Source organism: Protopterus annectens, chromosome 15.part0, assembly GCF_019279795.1.
Source record: "Protopterus annectens isolate FY-2018-M chromosome 15.part0, PAN1.0, whole genome shotgun sequence".
Taxonomy (NCBI): Eukaryota; Metazoa; Chordata; order Ceratodontiformes; family Protopteridae; genus Protopterus; species Protopterus annectens.
In genome coordinates this window covers 46,845,996-46,869,384 of record NC_056749.1, presented here as the reverse complement: position 1 = coordinate 46,869,384, position 23,389 = coordinate 46,845,996, and positions in this window count along the sequence as shown.

The following is a 23,389-nucleotide window of genomic DNA, read 5'->3' as shown; positions in this document are numbered from 1 at the left end:
GGATCTTAGACATGATCAGTCTCTGGAACAACTTTTAATTCGTGGGCCATACAACCCCCCCCAAAAAAAAAAAGAAATGACTCTGAAAAAAACACTGACAGATTAGTACAACTCTTGGGAGAGACCCAAGCTGTACTTTGAAAAGGGGCTATAGATGCAGTTCTGTAACTGGAATTGGGATGAGGATCTTATTCATATCTTGTCATGGTCCTAAAAATGATATATTGGTTTTATTCCATTCTGAAGACTTGTAACTTCAAGCACATCTTGAATATTTGGATCTGGATGGTAATCCTCCCATGGGGTTCATACCTCTTTTACCATAATATGCCTGAACAGTGTCACCAGATATGATGGATACTTTGTTGCACATGACTATGCAGGATCCATGCAGATAGTTTCTTTTGTTTAGTTTTCATGGACATCACATCCAGTACAAAGTATTGTCATCTAGGCTTTCTTAAGTGCCCAGAGTATATACCTAGGAGCTGAGCATGGTGTCTGAAGTCTTGCAGAAGAAGAAGAAGAAGAACCTTTATTTTGTCTCTTGGCACAGTGGTACAGTGGTTAGCATTGTCACCTTGCAGCAAGAGGTTCACTGGTTCGATTCCTGGCTGAGGTGCCTTCTGTGCAGAGTCTGCATGTCCTCACAGTGTTCACGTGGGTTTCCTCTGGGTGCTCTGGTTTCCTCCCACATTCCAAAGACATGCATCTGGAGTGTTTCTCCATGGCTTCTGCTGAAAATGGGTTCTGTCCCAGTTGGAACTTCCTGCTCAACCAATGTGAAATAAGTAAATAAAATAAACTTATGGCTGCTGATGACTCAGGACAGATTCTCCTTAGAAGCATCTCTATTGTGGACACTCCTATGACAGCATTTCATGGGACAATCATATACATAACAAAGTGTTATCTCGTTCTTAAGATAAAACCTTCATAGGCGCAGAGATGGATACTGAGTAATGCTGCTTTTTGCTGCTGTGGGAGAAAGGACAAGAAGTCATGGCATCAGTGTCCTGAATTATGTGACAGAGCAGGATCCAAGAACAGATACTGTCACATCTTCTGGACTCATTAGCTGCCATGAACTCTATGGTGCTGTTGAGATGGCTGAAGATGTGGATATTGCAATGAATTTTGAAGTGTCAGTGGCTGCAGAGCTACTATTTGCTCATGATCCTGGTACATGATTCTGAAGCTGATCCTGCACAGTGTTTGATACAGAATTATTCTATCTGATTATGTGATACCCACCACTGCTCCCACATAGTATGAGTGGTATGGCTTTCCTCAGAGGAGCATCTCTACATGCACCATTTGGAGCTTAGAAAATGTACCTGGCACTGAGCACCTTGGAAACAAATATTTATTTATTTATTTTCCATTTGTTTACTGGGTTAGTCCAGCTGGACACAAGGTGACCGTTTTCAGCGGAGTCCTGGAGAGAAAAGCTCCAGATACATAGTACAAAAGTATAAAAATATAATAAAAAAAATAATAAAACATTATATAAACATAGCTATTTTGTACAAAGAGCATAGAATATATAAAAGGAGTAAAATCAGAGTTTTAAAAATTATGCAGCATACAGTGGTTAGAATATTGAGAAACAAATTAAAGAAGATATTATACAACAAATATACAATTGCTGGAACATAAATTCAAAAAGAAGTTTCCATAGACAAACATGGTCATAAACTAGAAATCATAACTATAAAGGTAGCCTAAACACCTGGTTTACAGTACTATGCACTAAGCAAAACTATACAGTACACCTGTGATCTATGGATGTTGAAAATCAGGAACAGGTGAAATTAGTCTGGTTCTGTACAGGAACATATCAAAGTTCTGAATAGGAAATCTTTTTGTAGGGATTTGAAAGTATGTTTACTATTTAGACATCTAATGTCAGGGGGTAGAGTGTTCCAGGCTTTAGCAACATCATAGGAGTAAAGAGATTGGCCTGTGCTATGTAAGCAATTGGTAAAAGTCCGTAGGGCAGTATTGGAAGAGCTTAGTTGACTCGCAGTATTATGGAAGGTGAGCAGACCAGAAAGCACAGGTATTTTATTTGGTTGGTATAGCAGTTGATGGATCAAGAGAAGTTGATTGTATTTTAGTGGGTTAGGCAGTTCTAACCATCCTAGTTGTCTTAGGGAGATGCAATGGTGAGAATTAAACTTAGCACTGGTTGCAAATTTTGAGATTTTATTGTAGCAGGTGGATAGTTTAAGAAGGTCAGATTTGTTTAGGTTAGTTAGAACTGGGAAACGTATAGTTAGGTGAAGAGTAGATGAGTACAAGAGATAGTGATTTGGGTTTTTTGTGTGAGGAAGCTCTTGCAGTGGTCGAGTGCACCTAGTTTATTTTATGAATTTTGGCAATTGTTAGTGCTATATGTTTGTTGAATTTTAGGTTTTGGTCAATAGTTACACCTAGCAGCTTGGCTTGAGTTATTGGTGTGATAAGGATATTGTTGTAGGATGTTATTGAGAATGGCGAGGTAGGGGTGAAAGTTTTGGATGGGTGGAAGATCATGAATTGGGTCTTAGATGGGTTTAATATGAATTGGGAGGAATTTAGCCATTTTTCTATAGTAGTGAAGGCTTCCTTGGTGCTGCAGTAGTGTTGTCGCCTCATAGCAAGATGTTGTCCCGTTCGACTCTCAGCTAGAGCGTCTTCTGTGTGGAGGCATACGTGAATTGGGCGTGCCTTCGTTGAAGGTTGTGCATCAGGGTTGGTAACCCGGTACGTAAAAATCCACTACCAATTATTAGTGGATCAGAGTTCCACTGTGGTGACCCCTAACCAGGAAAAGCCGAAAGACACAAGTGAAGGCTTTCTTGGAGTAATTGTAGAGAGGGGGCTGAGCAAATAAGGGTGGTGCCATCAGCATACTGTACTATATTAGTTTGTTGGGTAGCTGAAGGGAGGTTATTGGTAAAGATGGAAAATAGTAAGAGACCAAGAATGGATCCTTGCAGAACACCTTGTCTCACTGGGAGGGGAGGGGGGAGACAGAGTTCTGACATTTAACAGCTTGTTGCTGGAGGGACAATAGGGAGGAATTGGGGGATTGAAATATGCTATTCAAGTTCTCTTCATATTTTTGTCAGACAATCTGTCCATTATATGGTATCTAAATAAGTAAAAGTAGTACTCTTTTGGCAGTGCCCCATATACGGGGCATTATTTTCTCAGTAATTTTCTTTTTGTCTGAGATAAGTGAGCTAATTGACTACACCTCATCACAAAGATCAAGAAAGAAAAAAACAAACTTGTTTTCATCACTCTTTGATGGCTAAGAAGAGTCTCTGGTCCCAGCTGGTACTGAAAACTTCTAGGCCTGCTGAAGGGTATTTTTTCTGGTTCAGATGATAACTGGCTTCACGTTAGTGTGTAACTTCTGCTATAAACTCCTTATCCCTCCAGACTTCCAAGTTAATGTCTCAGAGGTTAATGTAGCTGCTAGGAAGCCTTACACTTGACTGGTCCACACCTTCTAGTTGAAGAGGTTCTCAGTCTGAAGGTAGAAGTACTGTACCACCAAAATTGATCAACTTGCAACTCACTCCACACTTAAGAAAAATCCAAAGAAACATGGGTAACATTGGAAAATGCTAAATATGTTTATTGAAGCATGTTAATTTGTCATCTTGTCTTGTACAGTACACAGCTACAAAATACTTTCATTCTGGATGCAACCTGAAAATCCGTGGCACCAATTTTTATTGTTTAGTCTTAAATATAAGCAGTTTTGATAGAGATTAATTAAAACTGGATTGAATGGCACTTTAAACTCAGCATGTGATTCTGTTCTTCATCTTGCTGGAACACAATACATTTCTTTTTCAACTGTGTTTTACAGGTAGTATCTTTGAGCTTAGGATATTGTCTGCCATCACAGTATCTCTGATCTTTGTAGCCAGGAAACAAATAGCCTTTTATTCATTTGTTAGCGGTAGTGTGAATAGTCTCAGTTTCCCGGATTCTCAAAAGCTTGCACAGAGTGTTAGAGTAGTGTATGACATCACACAGGCAAGATGTCTGCCGTGTGATCCAGGAACAGCCTGTAGGGGTGTGCACGAGAGCTGCTAAAGCTAGTCTTGCACGGACAGCATCATGGTATGTAAATGACCTCATTTGCTGGTGAAAGCCATGCAAATGAGGTACATTTGAGACTCAGCAAACACTAACCTGTCCGTGGAAGATTAGTGTTACCCGCAGAAATGTACTCCATTGGTAACGGAGTACATTTCTGCAAATAGCTAAACGGAGCTATGACAGCTCCAAATAAAGGATGCATACAGTTGAGGAAGCATGCCAATGGCCAAATATAAGGCCATTGGCAGTGCAAAATGTTTAAAAACATAAAAATGTAACTTTTTTTCCCCCAATCTCCAATGCACTGCGCAAATGTGCGGCGGTTAAAAAAACAAGAAAATTATTTCAAAAAAGCCAAAAATAGGCATTTTCACTAAAAAGCTTATTCTGCCATGCAGGTGAATGGCAGGCTGAAGACAACATGGCTACTGACTAGTGGTTGCTAAGGGGGGGGGAGCTCAGTGTGAGAGATGTAACCATGCATTACTAGGCAATGCCATGCAAATGAGGATAAGGATAGTGAATCCCAATGTTCCTCAGCATGTGAGGCATGTCCCAAGAGTGTAAAATTTGGAGTAGGTGAGTATAAGACTAGAATATAGGTGACATCATGAGGGGGTGTGTCAGACTAAATGACTAAGCTAAATGGAGCACAGTGGCTCATGTTTGCCTTGAGTTGCTCAGGACTGCAAAAGAGACATGTCTACAGTTGTCCTATCTGAAAACCTCAAATCCAAGGTGCACACTGTTTTAAGATAGGAAATTCCTTGCAAACATGCACACAGTGTGTGCACACGTTGGCGCGCGTTGGCACTCGTTTGCATGGCGCTTCCCCCAGGACAGAAACAGAAAGGCAAAAGGAAGGAAAAGAAGTAGTAGGTAGTTAACCAAGGAGAACTAGCAGAGCTGCCAGGTGAAATATATCAGAATCAGCCAATTAAACAGGCAGCAGACTAGTCCAGCCCAGCCCAGCACTTTAAACTCTGCAAACATCATTCCCCCTGTTTTTTCTCAAGAAATCTGCAACACTGCAGTATACAAAGAGGGAAAAAGCTTAAAAAGCTTAAGTCAGACAAAATGTTAGGGGCTGCTCTTGCTATCATACACCAACATGTGCAAGGTGCTGGGGGTGGTGATGTTGTGAATGATGCTGAGCAACCCACAGTGAGGAGACACAGAAGAGTGTACAGACCCAGGGTAATCTACCAGGGGCTACATGAGCTGGAGATAGTGGAGCACTATAGGGTGGACAGGAACCTCCTACAGCAAATTGTTGAGTTGTGCCGGCCACGCCTCACACAGAGAACCAACAGAGGGGAACCCATCCCAGTGGATACCAAGGTATGTGTTGGCCTAAGAATACTAGCTACAGGTACCTTCCAAAGACCAACTGGTGATATGATGGGGATTTCACAGGCATCAGCATCCAGGGTACTGCACCTGTTCCTGGATGCCATGTCAGCACATGTCAGTGACCACATATATTTCCCCACTTCCTGTGAGGCACTGGCCAGCAATATGCGTCCTTTCCACCAAATAACAGAATACCCTGAGGTAGTGGGTGCAATAGACTGCACGCACATACGCATCAAAGCACCACCCGGTGAGCGGGGTAGGGTCTACATCAACCGCAAGGGCTTCCCCTCCATCAACTGCCAGTTCATGTGCGATGCTCAGGGTATAATAATAAATGTGTGTGCTGGATGCTTAGCCAGTGGATACCAACACATACCTTGGCTAAGCTTCTGGTGTCATTCTAAGGGGATCCAGTATCTGTCTGCTTGGGATGACATGGTCGACAGACCACGATGCTTTGCCACAGATGGCCTGCACCTGTCGCCCCTGGGATTCCAGATACTAGCTAAGGCTCTTGCTGCCCCTATAGTGCCTTTTTTAGGCAGGGTTCAAGTAACAAATTCACCACCATAACAGGAACAGGCAAGCAAAAACTGAGGGTAATGCTACTCAATGATAGAAGTCTAAATTTCAAAATGCACTCACTCGAGGCACTCTTTAAAATGGAGAACATTGATATCTGTGCAGTGACTGAGACCTGGTTCAAGGCTCCAGAGAGCACCCCTGCACTACCAGGCTATAACTCATATCACACTTTTTGGCCATGTAACCTGGACCGAAACACCAAAGGTGGGGGTGTGTCTATATTCATTAAGGATATCCACACCTCCAGGCTAGTTGCTCAGCATAATGCATCTGAGGTTATCCAAGTGCAACTAACTCTTGGCAAAACTGCAATCCAAATTGTAGCTTGCTACAGATCCCCCACCATGCCCTAGGATTCCCACTCCTCTTTTCTTGATGTACTGGAAAATATTAGGGTTCATCCAAACAACCTAATAATGGGCGACTTCAACTACTCCACCATTAACTGGGAAAACTACTCATGTACCAACTCCTAAGCACAATGCTTTCTGGAATTCATAAACTCCAATGCCCTAGATCATCTTATCCACACTCCCACCAGGGGCAATAATATCCTAGACCTAGTCATTACCAACATGAGTGACTGGTGTTCCACACCTGAAGTCAACTCCTCGTTGGTCTGATCTGACCATAAGCTAATCACCCTTGATATCCACATCCCACCCCCACCCTCCATTAAGGAAACCACAGTAAAAAATTTCTCCAAAGCCAACTTCATGCTTCTTAAGACAGAAGTAGTGAACTTCATGACACCCATGCAGATGGACAATACAGTTACAACTGCTGAATCCTACACAAATGCACTCTATAAGCACTTGCATGAGTGCATGGATCGTGCTATCCCAAACAGAACCAAGACGTTATCCTCCAAAAAAAGGAAGCCAATCTGGTGGTCCCCTGCCATAAACAAACTGTACAACAGAAGGAAGAAACTGTAGCAAAAGAGAGAGTAAAATCCCATGAGTGGAGGAGCTCCCTGGTCAGCCTCAGCAAGAAGCTGAGATCCCTTATAAGATCCTTAATAGCTAGCTACGAAAATAAAATCGCCATTAATTCCAAGGACAACCACAAAGCATTCTATAGCTATGTCAAGAATCTCAATGGCAACACCCAGATCTGCTCTGAGTTACAGCACAAAGGAACGAAAATTACAGAACCAACTGATATTGCCAACATCCTGGCAGATAGGTTCAGTGCTAACTTTACCCCCCCCCCCTCACCCCCTAAAGGGCCCATATCTATACAGAAAGAATGCAGAGTCCCTGTAATCACAACTATGCAGGTGAAAGCTGCACTCTCTAAAGCCAAAAACACAGCATCCATGGGACCGGACAACATCCCAGGCTGCGTTTTACACAAACTTCAGAATGAACTGGCTCCCCACTTAAGCACCATGTTCAATAATAGCCTCACATCAGGCTTTGTACCCACTGAATGGTGCACAGCAACAGTTATCCCACTCCACAAAAGGGGGAGCCACCACTGATCCCGGGAACTATAGACCTATTAGCCTGACGAGCCTGGTCTGCAAAGCCATGGAACGTATCATCATGGAACTCATAAACAAAGACATTGGTAACCTCCAAACTCTGGATCCCACCCAGTTCGGGTTTGTGAAAGGCAGATCATGCCTCCTGAACCTGATCTACTTCTTTGAGGCAGTCACCAAAGCCGTAGATGAGGGTAAGGTGGTTCACACAGCCTATCTTGACCTCGCCAAGGCTTTCAACACCATCCCCCATTCTGGAATTATAGCTAAACTCAATAAACTAGGCATAAATCCCTACATCACAAGATGGGTTGCCAACTGGCTCACTGACAGAACCCACACTGTAAAAGTTGTAGACTTCAAATCTGACCTCAAACCAGTGACAAGTGGAGTACCACAGGGTTCCGTCCTGGGACCGCTCCTGTTTGTTATCTACTTCTCTGAAGTACAGGCTAACACGGAAGGCCTCTGGCTAACGAAGTTCGCAGATGACTGCAAACTAGGAGCCATAGTCAAGTCCCCAAATGATGTGAACATCCTACAGAAGGGCCTTTCTGAGACAGATGCCTGGTGTCAGAGCCATGGCCTCAAGCTCAATGACAAAAAGTGCAGTGTCATCCCCTTTGGTAAAAACTCTGCACCCATGAACTATCACATAGGCAGCAATCTACTTAACATTGAATGCGTGATGAGAGACCTTGGTTTCCAGGTGGACAGTAGTCTCTCCTTTGATAGTCACATCGCCACAGTAGTCAGGAAGTCCTTCTACATGGCACACCTCATCATAAAAGGGTTCTCATCCAGGAAAAAAGAGGTCATCATTTCCCACTACTAGACACTCATTAGACCCACTATAGAGTACAACGCCCCTTTTGGAATGTACCTCACAAGACATCTGCAGCAGCTGGAAAGGCCACAGAAGTACCTCACAAAGAGGATTACTGGCCTCAAACAAATGCCCTACACTGACCGCCTCAAAAAACTGCAGCTTTACTCCGTAGCCTATCACCTACTCAGAGGTGATCTCTGCCTAACATATAAAGCTATGTCAAACCCAGAGCTGTTGGACATGCTACACCTAAAGAAATCCCAATCCCTCCGAGCTACACGCTCTAGGGACCTAAACCTTGTCACCACAATAAACAGGACATGCTGGTGGGATAGATTCCTATCCCAGAGACTTCCCATACTCTGGAACAGGCTACCCATCTATGTCAAGCAAAGTTCTTCATTAGCACTCTTCAAGAAAAATCTTGATGAGTGGATGGGAAATAGGAAATACACCCCGGGGATCACTTCTGTATCTCTGCTCGACAGTGGCACAAGAAAATAACTTTCTTGGGTGGCGTAAGCCAGGGAACCTTGTTGGCTAGGCTTGCGTAGGCCCTTGGGTCGATAGCCTAGTACCTACCTATGAACCTATGCCCTGGAAGCTATCACAATTCCCACATTTGGCATCTGACCCAGCTGTACCAGTCATTTACCAATAGGGACATTCCCTACGGTCACCTAGTAGGGGATGCTGGATACACACTGGAGCCGTGGCTGATGACACCCATCAGAAATGCACAAGAACTCCATAATGAGGCACACACACAAACAAGAATCATAATAGAGCATGTGTTTTGGATGCTCAAGTCATGGTTCCAATGCCTGGACACATCTGGTGGAGCTTTGCAGTACTCACCAACTACATGTACCCAAATTGTTATGGTATGTGCCATGCTACACAATATGATCCTGCGGAAACAGCTGCAGTAGGAACAGCATGGGGCAGGGCCAAACAGCCCCCCACCATTGCTAAGGCCTGCACAGGCACAGCGTGACTCAGAGGAGGAACAACCTGAGCCTGCCCCAGTAGACAGAAGGAGGCATGCCCAGTATGCCCTGGCCTTGGCAAAGAGGCAACACATAGCACATTCACCGACTCAGTGGGAACCCTGGAAATGACACCTCTCTCTGACTTGCACATACAGTAAAAGGGATGCCTAACTTGACACTACCTGTTTTCAAACATGTATAGGGAGTGTACTATGTGCATCCAACATATGCAGCCCTGCAGCACCACCCTCAATACTGGCACAGACACAACTTAAGTCACTCACACGTACCAGTTGGGGGGGGGTCACATACCTAACAGTCACAGCCAGCAGGACAGTTGTAGACAAACGCAAACACAAACAAATGCTGTATCATGCCTTCTGAAGAGGCATATGAGTAACCTCCCCCCAGGCCTATGCAGACAGATAACAGCAGGCCAGGCAGTGTGATGTGGGTTGGGTAGGCTATGAAGTCACAAACTAATATGCGTGTAATTGGAAGCTATGGTCTGTAGTACAGTGGTATGCCTCAAGCCAGTACGATAGGCAACAGTACAGACTGAAATGGAGTACCTGACATAGCAGTGCAGGTCTAGTTAATGTATATAAGTGTCAGGTGTACCCCTCATCCTATTTACACCCACAGTAACAATCAGGTGTGCCCCCCGGGTAGAAATGTACAAATAATAGCTGTCCCCCCTATATGTAGAAATGTTGATAAGTCTATGCATATTGACTCATGGAAGCCCTGCAGGCACAGCGTGCTTCCTGTTGATGTACAACACAAAGGTGAGCCCTGAAGTAAAAAACAACTTGATTTTTCACACACATATAGTATATATGGCCATAGTGGGCATGCTCACACACAAACAAATTAAGCAAATGTCAGTCAACAACATACTGAACTGTCATACTGGGCATGCTCACACACTTAGGCCATGTCTGAGCAAAGCGGTGGGCCACACATATCTGGCAGTTGCAGTTCTTACTCCAAACACGTCACTATTCTCCAATCCATGAAAACAGACCCATATAATATATTGGACCCTTGTCATAATCAAACTATGTAATACAAGTACTTAAGTTGTTCAAAGAAAGTTAAAATCCAAAGAAGATCAATAAATCTCCAATCAGTATCATCAAGAAACAATGAGCACTCCTAACATTATTCAAGCCAAGCTCTGCCAAATATATTGCCAAAGATTCCATAGAGAACCATGAAGCTTTCTTTAGCTATGTCATAAATATCAATGTAAACTCATATATGTTCTGAGTTAGTGCAAAGTGTAAATGAATACATGTACATGACTGACATTGCCAACATCTTGTCAGACAGGTTCATACATATGTAACCCCCAATTCACTGACAAAAGGGCCCATTACCATACCTGGAGATTGTGAAAACCCAGAAATCACATATACAATGGTTAAACAGCTCTATCCAAACCTAAAAACATGGTGTCTATGAGATGACACGGTGTCCCTGGCTGTGTCATATGTGAACTCCAAAACAAACAGACCCTGCACCTGAACAGTCTGTTGAGAGTCACCCTCTGTACAGGATATGAAACAGTGGAATGTGTTACAGCAACGTTTGGCACACTCCACAAGAGTAGGTGCACAACAGACCATGGGAACTATTGTCTTATAAGCCTAATAAGCCTGATCTGCAAGGTCATGGAATCCATCATTATGGAACTCATAAACAGAATTATTGGGAGCCTACAAACACTGAACACTACCCATTTTGGTTTGGTCAGGGGCAGATCATGGTCCCTAAACCTGCTAGACTGTTTTCAAGGCAGTTACCCATGACATACATCAATGAAATGAGCTCCACACGGCCTACATAGACCTTGAAAAGCCCTTTTCCAACATCCCACACACATGTCATATCCACAAAATCAACAACCTGTGCATAAACACGTATGTCATCTGATGGATTGCCAACTGGGGCACAGATAGATCCCACAAGGTAAGAATTGTGGTCACCCTGTTGGACTGTAAACTAGTAACAACTGCTGTCTCCATGGCTCAGTCCTGGGACCCCTCCTGTCTGGTGTATACTTTTCAGAAGTACGGTCAAACACACGAGGGCTATGGTTAGCAAAGTTTGTGGATGATTGCAAAAAGGTTGTCATAGCAAATGTTTGGGACAACAGAGACATCCTTAAAAAGGGTCTCAGTCAGACAGATGTGGTGTCAAAATTATGGCCTCGAGCTACAGTCATACAAATACCACATAGGTGCCAACACCCTAAATATGGAGGTAATAATAAAGGATCTATGGACACATGTGGATAGCCATCTCTACTTTCACAAACACATTCATAAAGTGTTTAGAGAATCATGCTATGTGTCCCCACTAATTGCCAAAGTCTTAGCATGTAGGTCAAAGGAGGTTCCCTCTACTCATCAGTCATCAGACCCATCAGAGAGTACCACGACACACTTGCGATGTATCTGACTAGGCACCTTCAGCAGCTGGAAAGACCACTGAAGTACCTCAACAAGAGGATTACTGGCATCAAACAGTTGCCCCATGCAACAAGACTGAAGTAACTCAATCTGTACTCTGTTGCATACTGTCTACTCTGGCGATCTCTGCCCAACATACAGGTCCATGTCCAATGCAGAACTAAAGTACATGCTCTATCTGAAGTAAACCCAAGCTCACTGTGCCACATGCTCTCGGGATATAATCATTACAACAATAAACAGAACATGTTGGAGGGATACATTACTAACTCACAGACTTCCCTTGCTTTGGAACAGGCTCCCAACCTACATTAAGCTGAGTCCCTCACTGACACTCTTCCAGAGGAGCCTTTATGAGTGTATGTGAAATTGAACTTTCACACCATGGATCACTTCATCAGCTCTACTACACAGAGGCATAGGGAACTAACCCCAGGTGTGGCGATAGCTGCACACTCTGGCCATACTAATATATGCTTTCAGGCAGATAGCCTATTACCTACCTATGTACCTATATATGTAGGGGGAACACAGTATAATAAGCCAAAGATGGATGGGCAGAGATGTGTGTAATAGGGTGACCATGACAAGGAGCCATCCAGGACTGTCCCACCCAGCACACATCCCAATGGCACAAAAGACATGAGGTGCACATCTCACCCACTGTACATAATAGCCACCAGTATCTGTAAGCATTACAGCATATGTGGTGCATGTGCCTGCTGTATAACATGACTGTACAATGAAGTACATATCTACTACCTAGACATGTACCTATCACATAGGTTCATAGGTATGTAGTAGACTATCTTCACAAAGGCATATATTAGCCTAGGCAAGTTGTGCAGCTTTCACCACCCCATTGGTTAGTCTCCTAAGCCCTAGTTCTAATAGTTAGTACCCTAAACCCCTATCTATTGGGACTGCTGATGTGATCTCTGGGTGAATTGTCTGTTTCCCATCCACTCATCAAGGTTCCTATTGAAGAGTGTCAGTGAGGGGCTCTGTCTTATGTACATTGGGACTCTGTTCCACAGTAAGGCAAGTCTCTGGGATGGTACTCTATCCCACCAGCATGTTGTATTCATTGTTGTGATGAGGTTCATATCCCTGGAGTGTGTAGTGCGACTCAATTTTGTTTTCCTTAGATGGAGCATGTGTTGAACATGGCTCTGTATGTTAGGCAGAGTTTTCCTCTGAGTAGGCGGCATGCAACAGAGAACAGATTCAGTTTTTCCAGTTGTGTTGCATAACACAACTGTTTGAGGCCAGTAATCCTCTTGGTGAGGTACCTCTGTGGTCTCCCCAGCTGCTGGATATGCCTAGTTGAGTACATCCAAAATGGTGCATTGTACTCAATGATGGGTCTGATTACTTAAGAGTAGAGGGCCACCGCTACCTCTTTTGATCTTGATGCAAACCCTTTGTTGATTAGGTGGGCTGCATAGGATTTCCTAACCACTTTGGCAACATGGTTGTCAAAGGAAAGATGACTATCTACTTGTGTCCTCAGATCCCTTATTACCTTGTCAGTTTTTAGGGGGTAACACCTATGTGGTAGTTTGTGGGTACTTTGTTTCTCCCAAAGGGGATTACTATGCATTCATTCGCATTGAGCTTGAGGCCATGATTCTGTCACCACACATCTGTCTCATAGAGTCTCTTCTGGAGAATATTTGTGTCATCCGGGGAATCTATTATGGCACACACTTTACAGTTCCCAGCAAACGTAGTCAACCACAACCCTCCTGTGTTGGCATGTACTTTTTGAGAAGTATATACCAAACAAGAAGGAACCCAGAACTGAACCCTGGGGGACACCAGTTGTTATCCAAAACAGCACACCCCGCACGTATGACATGCACGGCCAAACCAATCTTGAAGAAACACCAAAGGCCAGCAAGTGTAGTTCCAAATTTATTGATGATGAAAAAAAGAAGAAAAGGACATATAAATGCCCCAAATCAAATCCTGTTTGACTCAAACTAGTTTCGGCATACGCCTTCTTCAGTGAGGAAAACATTATTAAAACATTTCACCAGTCAGCCATTGATCCATATATACGGACCCCTAGCCAATAAGAATAAAGGTATGTTCCATACCTATACATAAAACATGAAAGTGTTATCAGCCTGTAAATTCAGAAAGGTAAACACTGCTATATAAGCATATACCATAATTTCTCTATTCTTTTAACATAAAAATGAAAAGGTAATAATAAATTAAATAGAGTATCCACATTTAAAGGTATACTCTAAAAGAAAGAATGGTAGGTAAAAATAAAAGAATAAAAAAAATAATAAAGAAGGGGAGCTTTAGATGTGACAACCATACTAAACAGGTCAGAACCACAATCAGAAACAACGTGTTACATCATAGATATAATATTATCTACTTGTACAAAATAAACCCTGTATGACATGATGAGTATATTATTTACTAATATATAGAAAAACATAAGATAGGCGAAGTATTAAATTAAGTGAGAACATCCACATTTCAACAAATTTTACTCTGAGCATTAGAAAAAATGCCTAAAAAAAGACAAGTAAGGTATGACTATCATACTGAATGTGACGAGACCAGAGTCAAATGTTGAATATGCCAATTCAATGATATATAAACATAAATGATTAATAATAAGTTTAAAGTCTGACATGTAGCCAGCAACTCTTAATTTGTGGGCTCTATCTGTGAGCCAGTTTGCATACATCTTGTGATGTATGGATTTATGCCGAGGTTGGTGAGTTCATCTATGATACCTGACTGGGGAATGGTGTCAAAGGCCTTAGTGAGGTATAGGTAGGCTGTGTGGAGCTCCTTTCAATCATCTGTAGCCTGGATAACTGTCTCAAAGAAATCCACCCAGTTCAGGAGGCATGATCTGCCTTTGACGAAGCCAAACTGGGTGTGCTCCACTGTGTGAAGGTTCCCAATGTCTTTATTGTTGAGTTCCATTATGATTGGCTCCATTGCCTTGTAGATCAGACTCGTCAGGCTCATACAGCAGGAATGCCAAGGGTCTGTTGTGGCCCCACCCCTGTGGAGTGGGGAGATCATTGCTGTGCAACATTCTATGGGTACATATCCCGTAGAGAGGATGTAGGGAGAGGTGTAGGTATCCTTGATGAATATGGATACATCCCCGCCCTATGTGTTATGATCCAGGTTCTAATGCCAGAAGGTATGGAATGAGTAGTATCCTGGTAGTGCTGGTGTGCTCTCTGGAGCCTTGAACTAGGTTTCTGTTACTACACAGATATCAATATTCTCCATACTGAGGAGTGCCTAGAGTGTGTGCATTTGGAGGCTGAGACTTCTGGCATTGAGTAGCATTTAGCTCACTTTGTGGTTATTTGTGCTGGTTATGGGGGTTGGTTTGTCCTTTGAGCCCTGCCTAAAAAAGGTAATATGGGGACAGCAAGAGCCTTGGCCAGTATTCAGAAGCATAGGGGTGACAGGTGCAAACCATCTCTAGTGAAGCAACGAGGCTTGTCTATCATGTCATCCCAGGCAGACAGAGATTGGATCCCCTTTGAATGACACCAGAAACTGAGCCAACTGTTGAAGTTTATCATCTTTCTGTTATATTGCAGTATCATGTAGGTGAAGGTAAGATGCTACTCAAGGTCAGGGTCATACTAGCCTGGGCTACATGATCATAGAGCTACTATATATTTCTTGTCATGTTGTCCTGGGAGGTATGTCTCAGATCATTCACACTTACATGTACAAAGACCGCGTCATATATGTACCTGTTCTGGAGTGATGTAAGTGCTTGTGTTATGTGGTGGATCATAGCACCTGACAGACAACTGACAGCCTAGTGAGTGGAACATCTGTGCGCCTGACTATGGAGTCACCTATTACTAGTGTGTTGGGTATGTTGTTTTGCCTTAGGGCCTGTTGTGAGGCACACTGCTTTGGTGTATTATGTGTTTTCTGGTGTGTGCTTGGAGATGCATGTTGCTTGCTTGTCTGCTTAGGAGGACACTTCCTCTTTTTCAGATTAATATTTGTATTCTCCGAGTATGTTAATGTGTATTTATGTGTGTTTTGCTGGTGCTTACATTGTAGGTCTATGTGAGACTGCTGGTGTTGTGCTTGTATGACCCTACTCCTCTTGACTGTATTTTCCAGTATTGGGTTGACAGGGCTTAGCCTCCAGTTTGAACCTGTGTGCGCCAGCATGTGGTGCATCAACCCATATATGATATGGTTATGGCCTATGCATACAATACACTCACAATACACCTAGTATGATAAGCCTGCTGAGGTTAGCAAATATGAAAAAAACCTTTGGGCAAACTGTCAGTGAGTAATGTCTGTATTGCATCCTGTAACTCCATATTGCTTGCTGAACTGTAAAAATTTACTTAGTTTGGATTAAGAACCCCGCACTTGCCAACTGTGTATGTGTGTGTCTGTCACTCCCTGGGGAGAGAGCAACCTTTTTGGAGACTACTCACACCCCTTACAAGTGATATACTCATCTTTGTCAAGTCTGATGAAGTCACCTTCCTACAAAAATACTTGTGGGAAGGTGAAATCACAGTAATGTTTATAGCGCGTCGTGTCAATGCATACTGCTGTAGTGTGATAATGTAGTTAGGTAGGAGTTTGAATCCTGCACTTGCCAACTGTGTGTGTCTGTCTGTCTTTCCTTGGGGAGAAAGCAACCTTTCTGGAGACTACTCACACCCCTTACAAGTGATGTACTCATTTTTGTCAAGTCTGATGATGTCACCATCCTACAAATATACCTTTGGGAAAGTGAAACCCCAGTAATGTGTATAGCTTGTTGTGTGAATGTGTACTGCTGTAGTTTCATAATGTAGTTAGGTAGGAGTTTAAATCCTGCACTTGCTGTGTGTGTTCCAGGTGTGTGTGTGTGTGTGTGTGTGTGTGTGTGTGTGTGTGTGTGTGTGTGTGATACAGTTTTGTCGGTTCCAGCTTCGGTACTGACAACCACTGCGGCACCGATCCCTGTCTCACTGCAGACCATGACCTCGGCACCGATGACTTCTTCGGTGCAGACACCCATAGTCCAGTCTCTCTCAGCACCATTGTTCTTGGTGCAGACTGGTGAGATGGGCGCCGAAATTGCCTCTTCTTTGGACAGGCCTGTTTCTCTCTCAGTCTCCATGAGGTCCACTAGAAGCCTTTCCAAACATGATGTGTTGCGTCTTGTGGATCAGGTGCTTTTGGCCAGAGGTATCCCACACCCCAGGAACTATTTTTCCTTGGGAGGTGATCACCCATCTCCAAAGACTCCTTCTTATTCTCCTCCTTCATTGCCTTTGAAGTCCATGGATATAGCACAGTCTTCCCCTTCTGCGGTTTCCTTTATGGATCTCACTAAGGAACCACAGTTGCCTTCATGGCAGGAAAGTTTTGCTATGACCCAGGATGTCAGTTGTGACATGCATAATTTGCTGCTCCACAGCCATCCGGGGACTCCGGGTCAGCAGGCTGAGCCACTTAAGGGAGGGGTGACCCCTGTCCTGGACATTCACTCCTCTTCAGGTGGACCAGCCTTCCAACTGATGGAGAAGGCTTTCGCTGCTGCTGGAGATACTAGACTGTCTATCCCTCTGCCCTCCTCTGGTACACTGGTTTCACAAGTCGCACTGAGCGGACACCGGGTGCAAGGGTCTCAGGACATATTCCCACAGGAAATCCTTTTTCTGCTGTCTTCCCCAGCTTCTCCCACTGAGGAAGTCCACCTAAAACATTTGTGTAAGAGGAAGCACATTGACTCTACAGAGGAGTCCCTCACTGAATACACAGATTTTGATGAGGGGGAAGGATCCCCTTGGTCACCCTCTGAGGTATCCTTTGGTGATATCCTCAAAATCCTGAAACAGAGAGGTGACTGGCAGTCCTCTAATCTGACCTCTGAGGAATCTGTGTTCCTGCAGGCCTTTCGCACCCGGCCCCCTACCTCCTGGTTTACTCCACCTGCTGATGAACTTGTCTGGCTTATCATGCAGCATGCTTGGCAGGTTCCTGACACCATCTAAGCTATTCCCCGGAGGCCAGATAAGATTTTGTCCCCTCCTGCTACAGATCCCCATTGGTCAAAAGGTCTTCCTGTGGATGTTTTGGTGGTGGTGGCCACAACAAAAAAGGATCTGGCAGAAGAAGAAAGCCAGACTGTCCATCCACCTAACAAAGAGTCCCGGGCCCTGGACAGGATAGGAAAGCACACCTTTGCATCAGCGACCTTTACTATCAGATCCCTGAATTATATGGCACACATTACCAGGCGTCAATGGGATCTGATTTCTGAGCTCTCTGAAACCTTGGCTGGGGCCGTGTCTGATGAGGTCCGTGACAAAGTGGCCTCTCAGCTGGCCACCATTGAGTCAATATCTAACTCCTCTATGCGACTGATATCTCATGCATCAGAAGGAGCAGCTAGAGCAGCGGGTTCAGCTGTGGTCTTGAGACGACATGCCTGGATGCGCTTGTGCAATTCTGTGGAATGCTTTAAGGCTTCCTTTCTTAATGTTCCCATTGAGGCCTCCTCATTGTTTGGACCCAAAGTTAAAAGCACACTGGCCAGATGTGAACAGGACGGTAAGACCCTTTCTGCCATAGGTGTCCGCTATTCTTCCCTTCAACGTGCTTTCTCCCAAAACCAAAAGAGTGGGAAGGTATGGTTCAGGAAATCTCAGAGTCCTTTCCGTGACACTCAGGCCGAGTTCTCCCCTAGAGGCAGAAGGGGAAAACTCACAGGGAAGATGCTCCTTTCGCGGCAGAGGTGGTCTGCATAACCAGGGTTTCAGGGATTCCTTCCCTGGCCAATCCTACCAGCGCTCCTGAAGAGCGGCCCAACTCCTTTCCTCTGGAGGTAGTTGGGGGACATTTCTCCTTGTACCCTTCTGCCTGGCTAACCATCACCACCGATTCTTGGGTACAAAGGATTATAACCAGAGGTTATCATATCCCCTTCGATCTTTGTCCTGTCCCTTCAAAAACCTTCCCGATGTTCCACCCAGTCAAAGGGAAGAAGCAGCACTAGAGATAGAAATGCTGCTAAGAAACAGAGTCATTCAAATAGTCCCTCCAGACCAGATAGAATCCGGATTCTACTCAAGACTATTTTTGGTGCCAAAGAAAACCAGGGACTGGAGACCAATTATGGATCTCAGTGTATTGAACAAGTTTGTGAGAGTACAAAAATTCTGGATGGTCACAATACAGTCTATCCTCCCGCTTTTGGAAAAAGATGATTAGATGTGCTCGATAGATCTTCAAGATGCGTACTACCACATAAAAGTGGAAGGCCATCAAGAAGATTTCTGCACTTCCGTATGGGAGCCAGTCACTACTAGTTCAGAGTTCTGCCCTTCGGACTCTCTGCAGCCCCCAGAGTGTTCACAAAGTGCATGGCAGTTGTCACAGCTCACTTGCAAATTCAAGGATTCCAGGTGTTTCCATACCTAGACAACTGGCTCATTTCCACCCCACCAGACATCTACTGGAAGAAGCCCTTGCATACTCTCTCCTTGCTGCACAAAGGCTAGACATAACCATAAACTGGCAAAAATCCAATCTCACCCCCATCTCAGTCGACAGAATTCATAGGGGTTATCTTGGACATGAAGAACTGCAGAGCTGCTATTCCAGAGCACAAAATTTTAAGGATAAAGCAACAACTGATTCCAATCCTTTCAAGGGAGAAATCTATGGCTCACTCAGTTCTACAGCTGTTGGGATCCATGGCAGCCTCCATCACCATTGTCCCCCTGGCCAGGTTTCACATGAGGCTTCTACAATGGCTACTGCTCACCCAATGGTATCCCTTTCAGCATCCTCTTTCAGCCATGATTCAAGTAACCCACAGGTGCAAACAGGATTTAAATTGGTGGATGACACACAATCTGTCACAATGGTCTTGCCCCTTCTCTCCCCAACAACCCAAGGCCACAGTGACCACAGACACCTCCCTGATGGGGTTGGGGGGGGCTATGCAGAGACAGACAGTCCAAGGCACTTGGTCTGAACTGGAGGCCCATCTGCATATAAATGTTCTAGAGCTGAGAGCGGTGCTTCTGGCGTTGCAAGCATTCCATCCTCTGCTGCCATCTGGGACAATTGTGATTAAATTAGACAACATGGTGGTGGTCTGGTACATCAACAAGCAAGGTGGAACCAAATCTTACCCCCTTTGTTGAGAGGCCATGAGGATATGGCAATGGGTGATGGCTACCAACCGTTTTCTTCTAGCAAAGCACATTCCCGGGAGTTCCAACGCGATAGCAGACAGACCCAGCAGGTGCATTCTCCAACCTTATGAGTGGTCCCTGAATCCCTTGATAGTGGCGGAGATCTTCCACCACTGGGGCCATCCTTGCTGTGACCTCTTTGCATGCCTGACCAACTACAAATGCAGCAACTACTTCACCCTGATTCCCCCTCCGGGACAGTCACCCAGGGAAGCTCTAGTCCATGATTGGCCCTCGGGTCTTCTCTACACATTCCCACCCTTTCCCCTCATTCCCCAGTTTCTGAAGAAAGCCCGTCGGTTGAAGAGCAAGGTGATCCTCATAGCACCATATTGGCCTCGACAGATTTGGTTCCCCTTTCTTTGGCCTCACCTACTAGATCGACCATGGATTCTCCAACCAGCCCCGGAGTAGATCTCACATCCACAGAACCTGATCCATCCCAACTTGAACAGCCTGAAACTCATGGCTTGGCTACTCCAATTCCCTAGATTGCTGGGCAGAATGATCTTTCTTTAGCAGTACATGACATTCTCATTGCATTTCATAAGTCTTCCACTAGAATTACTTATCTGAGCAAGTGGAAAAGATTTACTAGTTGGCTGAAAGATAAACAAGTAGATCCCTTCTCAGCACCAGTGTCGATAATACTAGACTATCTGGCTGACCTTTTTCAATTGGGTCTATCAGCCTCTACCATCAGAGTTAATTTGGCTACAATCCCTAATTTTCATGAGGGTGTCCCTTATGGCCCACAAATTGTGCAAGACCTTCATAAAAGGTGTGAATCATCTGAAGCCACCTTTTAGGGAACCTATTCAACCATGGGATTTATCATTAGTTCTACAAGCTCTGACAATGCCACCTTTTGAACCAGCCTCTTCTTGCAACCTCAAGCTTTTGTCATGGAAAACCTTGTTTTTGGTCACCATTACTTCTGCCAGACATATTTCTGAGCTTCAAGCTTTATGTATCAAGAGTCCATACTTGATTTTTCATAGATATAGTGTCTCTGAGAACTAATCCATCATTTCTGCCAAAAGTGATCTCTGAAATGTCCATTAATCAAACCATTGAATTGACAGTTTTCTTTCCCAATCATTCAAACAGAGGAGAGTATTGCCTACATACCCTAGATATCCACAGGCAAATCCATTTTTACTTAAACAGGACTAGGTCCTTTTAAAAATCTGACCAGTTATTTTTGGCCTTTTCTGGACCTACACTAGGATCTGCTGTTGCTAAGGTCACATTAGCTAGATGGTTGAAGGACTGTCTGACCTTCATTTATACACAACGTAATATCTCATTGCCTACTACCATGAAAGCTCATTCAACAAGGTCGGTGGCAACTTTTGCTGCCTTCCATGCCAGAGCTTCTTTACATGACATCTGTGCAGCTGCAACTTGGGCTACGCCTCATACCTTCATCAATCATTACAAATTGGATTTGGCTTCCAGGGGAAGAGCATCTTTTGGTTCTATGGTGCTCAGGAATGTCCTTCCATGAGAGCCTCCCAGGAATAGAGGTAGCTGGGGACTCTGTCCCATGTGTAAGGAATGAACAAGGATTAACAATATCAGATAAAGAAGTTATGTCTTACCATAATGTTCCATCTGTATTGTTAATCCTCGTTCAGTCATTACACCCCCCTCCTTCTTCCTCCTGTGGTTTCTAGTGGATCTCACCATCCGGCTCTCTTAGGTTATTTGACCAGAGGTAGCCTCTACCTTCTTTGACTTGCAAACTCAATCTGAGGTAACAGGGAGAGGGGGATTGTTGGTAAGAGTTTAGCTCGAGAGTTTGAAGCTGACGCGAGCTTGGAATATGGCCGGCTCGGTTCCGAGGTCGGAATGGATACCCATGCGTAATGACTGAATGAGAATCAACAATACAGATGGAACATTATGGTAAGACATAACTTCTTTTTCATGCTAGAATGGCTGCTTCTCTTGTCACAGTCATGTAATGTAATCCTACAACAACTGTTGGTCAATATCCACAGAACAAGTTGTGTGGTATGGTATTCCCAATTTTCACTCATTCTGATGCATGATATAATTATTTAAGCACCAACTTAATGTATATCTACTATGGCTTAGTGGTACTTCATGTTGTGTAGTGTGTGCAAGGTCCGGGGTTCGAAACTTACAGAGGTGTTTTATTTTGTTCCTGAGCAGAACAAGGGCCCTCACATACAGAGTGACTAAGGCACTTTTAAGCAGTTGAGAGCGGGTTTGCGCGGGTTTGCACAATGCCTCACATAGCTTAGCCAAGCACAAACCCACTCAAACCCGCTCACTATTGCTTAATAGTGCTTACTCCCATTCACCCCTGCGCTAATTTCTTTGAAAGAAAAGAAAAATGGGGAGATAGGAAAGTGGTGAAAAAGGGGTACAAAGAGGGAAAGACAATATGGAAAATAGCACAGGATGTGCAGGATGGGTGTAGGGAAGGTCCATAGCTGCCCATTTCTTCAACAGCAACAGCTGTGTATGCATATGCAATAAATTTGGAGGTAGTATGAACCCTTCAACCCCTGAGAGAGGGATGAGGACAACAAAGTATGTTGTAATGCCAATTAAACAACATTTCATGTGTCCAGTGGACATGTGTGCAAAATGGGCAGCTATGTATGGGGTGTATTTTTTTTTTGGGAACAGATTGCCCCTTTTTTTTTCAGGTGAGAGTGGAATGTGGGGTAGGGGAAGTAGGTATATTTGGGGAGGTAGGTTGAGGATGTAAACAGACAAGACAAACAAGATGCATACAGGGGTGGTATATGACACATGTGATGGGTGAACACCTTTGATGGGGAGGAATGTTTGAAAATCGCAAGCCCATGAGCCCCCAGATGGAAACAGTGGGACTGAGGTCCCCACCCACGGGCAGTCACCACTGCACCTTCACGGCCCAGAAGGTGGCTGTGCTGGGGGCTGTATAGGAGGGGCAGGCTGACCCATGAGTTGTTCCACTCGGGCCTCAAGCTGGCATAGAGGTTCTGCAACAGAACATTCAGTCTCTCTATGCACCACAGCCCGGACCTTATGAAGGGTAATAGGTGCCTCTCCACCCAAGCTTGCATGGGGGGGGTGAGCCCCATCCCCTGCAGAGCTTCCACCCAAAGGTGGCACAGGGCCAACGGAGGAGGAGGTCCCAGGCTGGGCACTGGATCTGCTGGTGCCAGGTGCCATGGCCGGCTGAGGTGGGACAGGTGGGACCGCTGGGACCAGCTTTCCCATACAAACTATGTTTTGGAGAGTTTAATAAAGATATGGGTTAGTAACAGTCAACAGAATCCCTAATTAGTTATAACAGCATG